This window comes from Falco naumanni, chromosome 1 (assembly GCF_017639655.2).
Source record: "Falco naumanni isolate bFalNau1 chromosome 1, bFalNau1.pat, whole genome shotgun sequence".
Taxonomy (NCBI): domain Eukaryota; kingdom Metazoa; phylum Chordata; class Aves; order Falconiformes; family Falconidae; genus Falco; species Falco naumanni.
In genome coordinates this window covers 9,139,816-9,150,377 of record NC_054054.1, presented here as the reverse complement: position 1 = coordinate 9,150,377, position 10,562 = coordinate 9,139,816, and positions in this window count along the sequence as shown.

Here is a 10,562-nt window from a genome sequence, read left to right as displayed (position 1 = left end):
CAGACAAAATCTTGGCCAAAGTCCTGCAATTACCTTTGTGATGTGTCTGATTTTGATTGCTGCCTTTTACAGAAGGAACTGAGTTAGGAGCTGCTGATGTTTAGGACAGAGAGTTACTGTAAAGAAAAGTGTTCAGAGCCAATGCACGAGAGAAATCTTGGAACTGGAAAATTTACATCTGATTCCTCTAGATGGAGAAATTACTAAAGATGATTTCCAGCAGAAGCACTAAGTCAATTTATATGATGTGATAGGTTAGGAATATGTTCAAAACAAGATGGAATTTACATCTGCTTAGCCAATGAATATCAAAATCACTATTCAAACAGTGATTGCAATGAAAGCCATGTTCATATCGGGAGAATAAAGCATTAGGACGACTTGAATGTGTCTTTCTGTAACTACTCATAGTATTCTGCTTTTCACTGGCATTTATTTTGACACTTTATCCTGAATATTTCATTTAAAAAGCGTTTATCTTCTTTACAACAAAATAAAAATGTATCACAAGTTCCTGTGGGTATTTTGTCACCATTTTCCTCCTAATTTTTGTGACATGTTACCTTTGCAATATAACTTTATTTTTAAAGGCATAATTTAGCATATAGCTTTTATGAAAACAAAAGTTTGTGAATCTCCCTGTGGACTCAGAGGCACATAGGACATGGGGTCCTGTGTAACATTATGAAATGGAATTTGTTTAAAGATGTTGTCATAGTTATAAACAGATGGTGAAGACTTTTATTTATATTCTATGTGTATACATGTAATATTTAGTACTTCTGGTAACAGTGTTTGAGAAATTGAAAATCTAGAGTCGTCGGTTTTCTTTTTGTTTAATATTTACAGTTTGTTCCTCTGTTAGATAAGGCAGACACTTTTCTGGTTTTTCTTAGTTGAGAAAGCAGCGGTAATATACCCTCACTAAAATATTAGAGAGAAATATGGCTCATTAAGTCTTAATTTATGTGAATATTTTGCATAGCTTTAGGAACTACAGCTAGGATTCATCAAAAGAAACTAGCAGAGAACACGTTCAATACAAGAACCTCATTCTTCACATAATGAGCAATTAAGCTGTAGAAGTGTTTGCTTAGAATGCTGTGAGCATTAAGAGCCAACATAGGTTTGAAACCAAGCTGACAATTTCATGAAGGAAAAAACACAGTTGAGGGTCATTAAAAACAATAGAAGTATTTTCAAGCATCTCAGGGAAGTTCCCTGAACTGTAGCTTTTCAGAGGATAGGAGAATATTTGGTGGCTGTATTGCCCTTGTCTTGTCTTCATAGTCTTCCCTAGGTAGCCATGAGTAACGACTGTCAGTGACAAGACACCAACTAGATTAACTTTGTAATAGATGAAGTGCGTCTCCTCTTAGTTTCTTAGGAATAGTAAATCCTTAGCTCTTAATATGATTTAATTAGTATCTCTGCTAAAATTAACAGAAAAGAATGTTCTGTGGTTTCTAAAGAAGCTAAAAGTTGCATTCTTGCTTTAGGGGAAAGCAATCCATTGTTGATGAGGAAGTAAATACCCAAAAGTTAAACAGTGTTCTCTAGAAACAGTTCTAGAATAACTTTAGCCTACTAGTTTATTTTATTTTCTAGATTAAAAAGTATGTGACACTTAAAATTCAGTATGCATTCTATGTTGCTCCATTAGATTGATAATGTAAGGCAACGGTATCTTTTTTTCAGTTTCCCTCCTGGGTTGATGCCCACAAGAATATCAGTAGCAAATAGACATGGGAATTTCAAATTTCATTTCTCAGAAATGGAACTTTTGAAATTCACTTGCTATGAAAATTAATGTTAATGAATATTTTTGATAATGCAACAGAGCCTATTTAAGAATGAATCTTTTCCATTCAGCAATTAATGCAGCAATTAATGAAAGCAGAAAGTTCCTACAAGGATACTGGAAGCCTTGAAACACTTATTCTACTAAATTAATCTGACCCTGTTAAATTGAAGAATCTGTTAGAAATCCATTTTAATCCAGTGCTAACACAGTGAGAACACTTCTGATGACTATTTGATAATAAGCAACGGGCTTATCATTACTTTGAAAGTCTTGCAAAGTGTTTTCTTTCTTTTTTTTGTAAGAAGAAAACTCACAGGGGAAGTCCTTAATTAAAGATGACATGATTTTTGTTATTCAAGGTAAAGGGATGCTTTGGTCCTCTGTTCTGGAGAGGATGTCTTATGAGCCCCCCCCCAAATGGAAATATTTTCTTTTTCCCCTTTCTGCTCCTATGAATATGAAGTCTATAGATGTTTATCCCTAAATTTAAATCTAGTCGTAGCTGTCCAACATTATTAAGAGAGTCAGGAAAATGAAACAGCTGGAGGAGTAAACACAGAGTCTGAAAGCTTGCTTTTAGCTTTAATATAGACATGAGGTCAAACCCATGTCTCATTGGGGTAGCTCTACCACAGGTCCCAAAGACCTCTAGGTTTCTTGCAGAGGTATCATTTATTTATTTCATTTGGTCGAAATATCTTTAATTTTATCTGCTCCAGTGCTCAGCTTGTCTTCCACTTCACACAAGGGGAATTTATTTCGTTTTTGACTCCGTAACGCACATTAGCCTGGCAATACTTCTGGGCAGATAAGCCCAAGCACACCTGAGAACGAGGAAGCAAGGACCCACCACAACAGACGTACCCCTCTGCAGATGTCCTTGGGACAGTGGCAGTTTGCTGCAAACCTCCCCACACCCAGCCTGGAGGAAGGCTGATGCTGCCAGCCTGGTTGCCAGGAGGGCACCTGGGTGTGAGTGTGACACCAGGCAAAAGTAGTATCCTATAAGCAGATTTTCTCATATAATGATTTCATTTAGATTATTAATGAGATTATTAATGAAGTTTTTCTTTTCAATTAGGACTGTTAGCTGCTTTAAACACAAATCAGACAAGCAATGGATTCTTGGCTCCATACGTTTAGTGTGTCCCCTTTTGCACATGACAGGATATCGAACACTAGATGTCCAACATTAGGTACCCGATATTGATCCTCTTCCACAGATGGGAAAATAGTAAAATTATGTTCAAAGAGATACAGAGAGTCTGTACTAAACCTAGAATTACAGATTGTTACTTGTTACTTCACTCCTCCTCATTTCTTTATATTTCTTTATAGGTTATATTTAAATATGAAGTTATAAAACATGGGATGAAGTAAAAATAATACTTTTAAATAATAAAAGGAAACATTTTCCTTGATAGCTCTGTTTTTTTTAAGATTAAGATTAAAGCAATCAGTATTTTTACTGGAAGGGTAGCATGGTAGAAATTACAAAGCAGAATTAAAATTTTAAAATGATTCTTCATCACAGCATTCAATGCTGTTAAGCACAAAGATATATGAGGGGCCTGAATGGGAGAACAAGACTAATAATTGCAAAGGTTCAAAATACCCCTGCATAATTGGAAAAAACATATGATAGGCTGTTTATATTAAGAGCTTTTCATTCCATGCTGATGTGACCAATACCAAGCAAAGCACTAAATATGAGTTGAACAGTATAGGAATTTCAATTCTCAATGCATATTCAACATAACCTTTTCTTGTTTAATGCAAACAGACCAGCACATACCAAGATGTCTCCATACACAGAGAAGAGGAAGCAAACAGAAACTACATCCAATTTCAGAGCATAAAAACTGCTCAGGCTCCAGACAGAACTCTGCTTCTGTCATTCAAATCACAGGGCTGAAAACCAGGGCTGTCCCCCACACCGACCTTCACTGGGATATCGATGTACGTAGCAGATGGCCACTATCAGCATGTGCTGTGCAGTTCTGACACTTCACAATAAGTGCAGGTGCCAAATGCCAACCCTCTGTGCTAGTTCTGGGCAGATTTGGCCTCTGGGAATGATCCTGATTTTCTCCAGCCGGAAGAGTCAGCACCAGTAGTTTCAGCTGAGTTATCACCAGAGACTTGGTGTGAAACCAGCCTTCTTCTCTGTTCATTAGGGGAATTTCAGCTGAGTGCTAAAATGTCATCTTTCTCAAAAAGTGAGCTGAGGTCTTTACTCTTTCCAGCTTCAGAACTCTTAAACACAATCAGCCAAAAGGTTTAGTTGAGTTTTACCTGAAATCGGATATTACTATTGACCACAAATGTTCTAGCAGAATTGTTGATAATTTGACTGATTAATTCAATATTTTATCTTTGCAGCACATTTAGTATGATCACAAGCTGCTTCTTCAACCGCCATTGACTAATTTTTTTCACAACATGCAAGCTAATCATGTCAGAATAAAAAATGTAATTATCATCAGTGATACTCTTAATACTATAAAAAAGGGTTTCCTTTACAAGAAGGAAATACAGCTTTTCAGTTTTGTACTGTTCTACTTTATCATAGTGCTCTTTTTTCTCACTGATTTCAATTTTTGATTCTTATCTTGAAAAACTTGTAAATTATAAGCATTTTGGTTACACGAATTGCACCCTCTAGAACTTCTGAAGCACAAAAAGTTAGCGATAGTTCTGAATTCCTTTTGAAATATGGCAAGATCCAAAATTGACTGTAATTTCAGTATGCTTAATCACACATGTAAATACTATAGGAAAGGTAAAAGTCAATAACTACTTTTATAGATGTCTTGATAACAGTTTTGGTTAAAATATTGTGAAAAATCCCAGTTTTCTCTTTGAAACAGAAGCTTTCAAACAGTTGTTTCCCAGTACTCTCTTCATTCCAAATTGTATTTAAAATACTTTCAAATATTTCAGTCAACTCTAGTCCCTGTCCAGTGGTGCGCATTACTTACATGCATAAATGTTTGCAGAATTAGGACCTTATTATAATTTATGCATGCAAATATATTTGCTTTCTTTTTTTCCTTTCCCCCTCCCCTGAAATATATGTATCTATACTTTGAATATATAAAGAAGAGGAATAGTAACGGTTTGACAAAGCCACTAAAATAAATGAGTCGTTCACACTATTTGAACTATATATGAACAGGTTCATTCCATGAGTTCCTACCATTTCTCCTGCTTCCCAGGAATATCTTTTAAAAAAACTGTTCTCTCACTAATTAAGAGGCAATGAAGTCTGAACCCTCTGATTGTGCGCTGATTACTGAGCCCTTACTCCATGGCTTTGGTTCCTGGATGGACTTAAAATGCCTGTTCTGCCCAGGATTATGAACTAAAGCTTTGGTGTCTTTTGGCATATGCAAAGGGGTAGATTTAGCAATTCTAAAGCAACTTAAAAGAAAATATCTCTAAATAGATTTCCAAAAGTGTTATTTAGTTCTTAAATCATGTTTGAAGAATCATGTGGGACAATTTCCATGGAAGATACATAAAGACTATGATACAGCAACTGACCTGTTAGTAATCATGTGAATTAATTAAAATCAGAGCTTACCAAGAAATGTATCCTGCCCTTCTTGTAACTATCCCATTTTTCTCCACTATGCATGCTGTACTGTCACTTAATCTTGCCTCATATGACCTTCTTGTACTTGTACCACCAGGAACAGTATTTACGGCTCTACTAATGTGCGTTAAGTAACTTGCATGGTTCTGGTCCTTTCTTTTGTGATCTGTACCACTGTGGGCAATATCAGACCAGTCTTTGACCAGTGTTATCATGGTAATAATAATAAGGGTAGTTCTCCAAGATCTGAGAATGAAAACCAAGCTTCAAGTTTTTGTATATAAACAGAAAATAATCAACTACTCCTCAAATGATTAATAGTAGTACTGTAAAAACAACAACAAGAAAAAATATCCACCTTGCCTCTCCTTTCACCTCTAGTACTTTCCCATTAGTATTTTAGGAAACTTCAGTTTCTGTCCGTAAAGGATTGGAGAATTCTTGCAGATGTCAGCGTAATTCATTTTCATATTTTGCTGTGCTCTTGTGGTCACTATGTGGACTTTCTCCATCATAAGTAGGTACTCGAATCTCACCTTCATTCCCATCGCATATCCCCACTCTTTCTTTTTCCTTCAGCACTAATACACAGCCCCAGTTTACTGAATCATTCCTCATTCTAGGTAATAGCGTGCCAGGACTTTGTCAGGGCTGGAGTTATAGTATATGACAGCTATCTTTTGAGCATCTGCAGTTGTTCTGCCTGTGACAATTAAAAATTCATCTTGCATACAATTTCATATCTTTTAAATAACAGGTTTAAAATTTATTTTTTTCTTTTTTCCCCAAATGTCTTTTTGAGCTGAAAATACGCTCATCCAGAAATCTGGTCCAAGAGAAGGGCCAATTGCACCAAAAGGTAAATCTATGCAATTTTATCACTTCAAGGGATGTTCTATGGAGTCTGAAATGGGTGCACTATTGAATCCTTCCCACCTTCTCTAACACCTGTACCACCCATTGGTGTGGCTCACAGACCACAAGTTAGGGTTTTGAGGAGAATAATAAGACATAGGAGATGAAAGAAATTTGATTTCTGCTTTCATGTGAAGGAGGCAATTCTCTGCTTGGAGGAGGTTGACTGTAAATGGATACAGGCAGTATAATGTGGGTTGGCATGGCTTCACCTTTTATTAAATTAAATGATCTTTAACGGTATATTGGAACAGGTCTTAGTTCTCTACTAAAACAATAAATGTCTCTACAATCTGTGAAATGTCTTAGAAGAATAATTAATAATAATATATTATTTTCCAACAACAAAATAGTGATGTCCAGTGGGATATGTTCTTCTCAAGCACGTTAAAAATCTTTGCCAAATGTTTATTCCTGTAACATTTGCAAAGTGGTTTTTTTCCTGTTCTCATGAGTCCTGCTGTTTTGTTTAAGGCTGGAAAGGGTAAATGTTGGTGAAAACTCATTTGCATCAAAAATACCGAGCTGATAGCAAAGTAATCTAAGAACAAATACCCAAGACTCCAGAACACATATTTAGGCATATTCTCATTTTTTTAGTGCATATCAAATGATAACCCCAAAAATATTATTGTATCTGACCATATCCTAGTAGTTAAGGGGTTATATAATTTTTTTAAGAAGTATGGGGATATTATTCTTCTCAAATCATTGTTGACTGAATTGGAAGGTAATTTACTTCTAACCCCTTACCTATGGTTATGCTTAGTTGAAAGTAAAGCAAACATGAAACAAGACCTTTGTTCCAACATGACATGGTTAAAGAGTCTCTGAATCAAGCAGCTTTCCTGGATGATGTGTAATTTTATGCTGGTTCAGTAAAACCAGTAAGCTTACAAAAAAAATGATACTCATTATAGAAGAGTATAACTACTTCAGGGAAAAGGAAGGCAAAGAGAGATAATATGCAGAGCAATCCGGTAGAGATATCTAGAGGTACACTGTGAGTCTGCCACATGAAGTAGGAGAGGCAGCAGATAGTTCTGCAGCCAGTCTTGGTCCCATGTCCTCAACATGCTTGTTCTGACAGCGCATAAAGTGATTTGCTCAAGAATAAGACAAAAATGGTGTGTTTCTTTCTCCAGAATAACCATCATTTCCTGAGGCAAGGTATTCCACTGTAAGGACACAAATGAATACCTTGATAATTTTTTGTTTTATTTTTCTTCCCAAACACCTCAACAACAGAACCATTTTTTTTTTTCTTCTTGCTTAATTGTTATGTTCATAAAAGAGGGTCATATGGCAAGTTTCAGTGTGGATTTAAGCTGCATGGGGCTCAGAAAGGCTTTTGTGTTCTCCATGTTTGGGCAATACAGAAGGTTCGGGCTCCTCAAAGAGAAGAGAGAAAGTTTGCTCCAGAGTAGCTTTAAAGGAAGTAGAGTGGCATATAGTTAAAACAACAGAACATTATGTTTATTAATTTAGGATCAGATTTTTGAAAGCATTTTTGCACCTGGAATTCAAACAAAATGCCAAGGCAGAGTAGGAGTCAGGTGCTTATTACCACTGATTTTAAGGAGGTTTAGGTGCTTTTCAAAACTAAATTTCATTAAGCACTTGTTTGCATCACCTTAAAATAAAAATAATAAAAAAAAGAAAACTAGAGTAAGATATTGCAATCTCCTGGCAGTCATTCCTGTTGACAACCTCTTAGCAAAGCTGAGTTGGAAGCCATTCAGTCCATCTTGCTGGAGCCCCTTACCCACAAGCACCAGCTGTCACCACTCTCTTAATGCCTCCTCACCTGCAGCTGGGCTCCCCTTGCTCTTCTGGCTTGGAGCCCAGGGAGTGCACCCTCTGCTGCCTCGGGGACCCACTTACCACCCTGCCAGTGGCCCCAGTGACTCTCCCTCTCCTTGTCTTTGTGTTATCATGATGTCTGCTGAGATTCAACCCATCCTTGTGACTCAAAAAACTCTGCACAGCAAGGGTTTCTTGACAGACACAGAGTTTGCTCCTGGTGAAGGTAGAGGTAATCCTTGCTACTGAGCTTTCTGGGAGCGGAAGGAGATTACTTCAATCCGTCGGGGTAAGCTGCTTTTCATCATGGTTGTAGGGTACATGTAAGTCAGATATGTTGTTTTCTTATTTAAGATGTAAGAAGGTTTTTTATAAAGCTAATGTTTATTTTAATTTGATACCCTAAATTACTGTAAAGAATTTTTTTCCGCATCTTATTCCTTGATTCAAATTCTTCTCTGTTAAGTAAGTGTAACAGACTTACAAGAACTTCACTGCTTTTTTATTTTTTAATCATTTTTTCTGTAACCCCACCCTCTTTATATCTTTTAAGTTAATATAAGTTTAAGTCATTTTAGAGATTTCAGCCTCCCTGTTTAGTTTACGCAGGGACTAGGAATATAAAACAATTAAAATAATCAATGATTTATGTGTGTAAGGATGTAATATTTTGCATTTATTTATGCTGCATTTTATAATATTCAAAGAAGGTTTTTAGTCTTACTTTTAAGACGATGATCGTGGAGACTAAGCACAAAAATATGGCAAGATTTTCTGAGGTGATAGGCACCCTAAGTGCTCAATGGGTTTAAGCACAGGTCAAAGGCTGCTAGTTTAGGATACTTACATGTGGATTTAGGTAACTCGTTTCCCACTTTGGACAACTGTCAGCATCTTGGTCAAAAGTTATATTTCACCAAATGAGTTAAAATAACTTTTTTTGAATGTTTTAATTCATTTATTGAAACAAGTACGTTGGGTCTCCAGTGTCAGTATATGGTTAAAAATGCTGTATCATTATAAGTCTTTATGTTATTATCACTCTTACTAAATGGCATGACTAGCATTGGTGATGAAATGAAACTGCAGTGAAAAAGGGTCAGTAGTCTTCTTTTGAAAGGTGTAGCACTGGATCAGCGTTCATCTGTTAAATCCTTTACTCTGAATGATCAACTGACACACAGGATTTCAGCATCATGCGTTGTCCTCAGGAAGTAGTGTACAGCCTTGACCTAGGAATATTTCACTGAGCCTTTCATTTTCGTGGCTCAGTACTGAAACTTATAATGGAGATATCTTTCTCCTTTGTTACTAAGATTTTGCTGGCATAAACATTTCTGATTATGCTTCCATTTCTAAAGACTAAGAAATCAGCCTTTCTAATACGCTTCTAAATTCAAATTTAAATTACTACTTTGTTCCATCGATCTTGTTCATTGAAACCTTTGGGGCAACAATATGTTCATGTTCTGCTGCTTGAATCTCTGATGCTGAAATTTCTTTTACTGAGCATCCATTATTACAATGGTCTTCTGCAAGAATCTGTTGGTTGTCTCGGTCTGGGGGATTTAAGCCTTAGAACTGTATCTTTCTGTGTCCTGGACAAGTCCCATTAATGGTGGAGGCTTACAGTCTTATGTTTAAGCTTACCTCCGTAGTACGTTATTCTTTAGTTCCTTTTTATAAAGAAGAATTGTATGTGTGGAGCAGCTGTTCATCTCATGCTGGAAGGTACTGAATTTTACTAGTGAATAGAGCTTGCATATGCCTAGAAAGCTGTGAAGATAATAATATTTCAGCGTCAGAAGAACATTTCTCCCTTCTGTAATTGCAAGGCTATTAGATGTAGATTTATTATACCATTTAAGTATGAATCTCATATTGGCAAAGTGATACAGGAATGTGGAAAGTTATGTTGATTCAGGAGCATAATAGAGCACAAGTGTGAGGCATACCAGCAAAATGACCTTTTCAGTGCCTAATTCAGAAAGGACTTAACCAAAAGCAGATCTGTGCCAAATGTTCACCTGGCACAGATCTAGCTCCCCACTCCATATGCGTTGAGCAAGGGGCGGTATGTTAGCCTGAGTTGGCATATGGGTATGTGCAGTGATGCTAACTCTCAGATGGGAAGAACAGCCCTTTGAAAGGTGACCTCATAGTGTACATTTAGACTCAGAGCAGAAGTAACTTACTCTTTCTCTTACTTCCTGTGCATTCTTAAGTAATGCAGTCGCTTTTAAATAATTAACAACGAATGCAGAATGGTTGAGGTTGGAAAGACATCTGGAGGTCCTTTGGTCCCCACCTGCTCAATCAGGGCCACCCAGGGCAGGTTTACTAAGGCTCTGAATGTCTCTGAGGATGGAGCCTCCACAAGCTTCCTGGGAAACTGGTGTCAGTTGCCCAGAGGCAAAAAAAAAAAAAAAAAAAAAAGTTTCT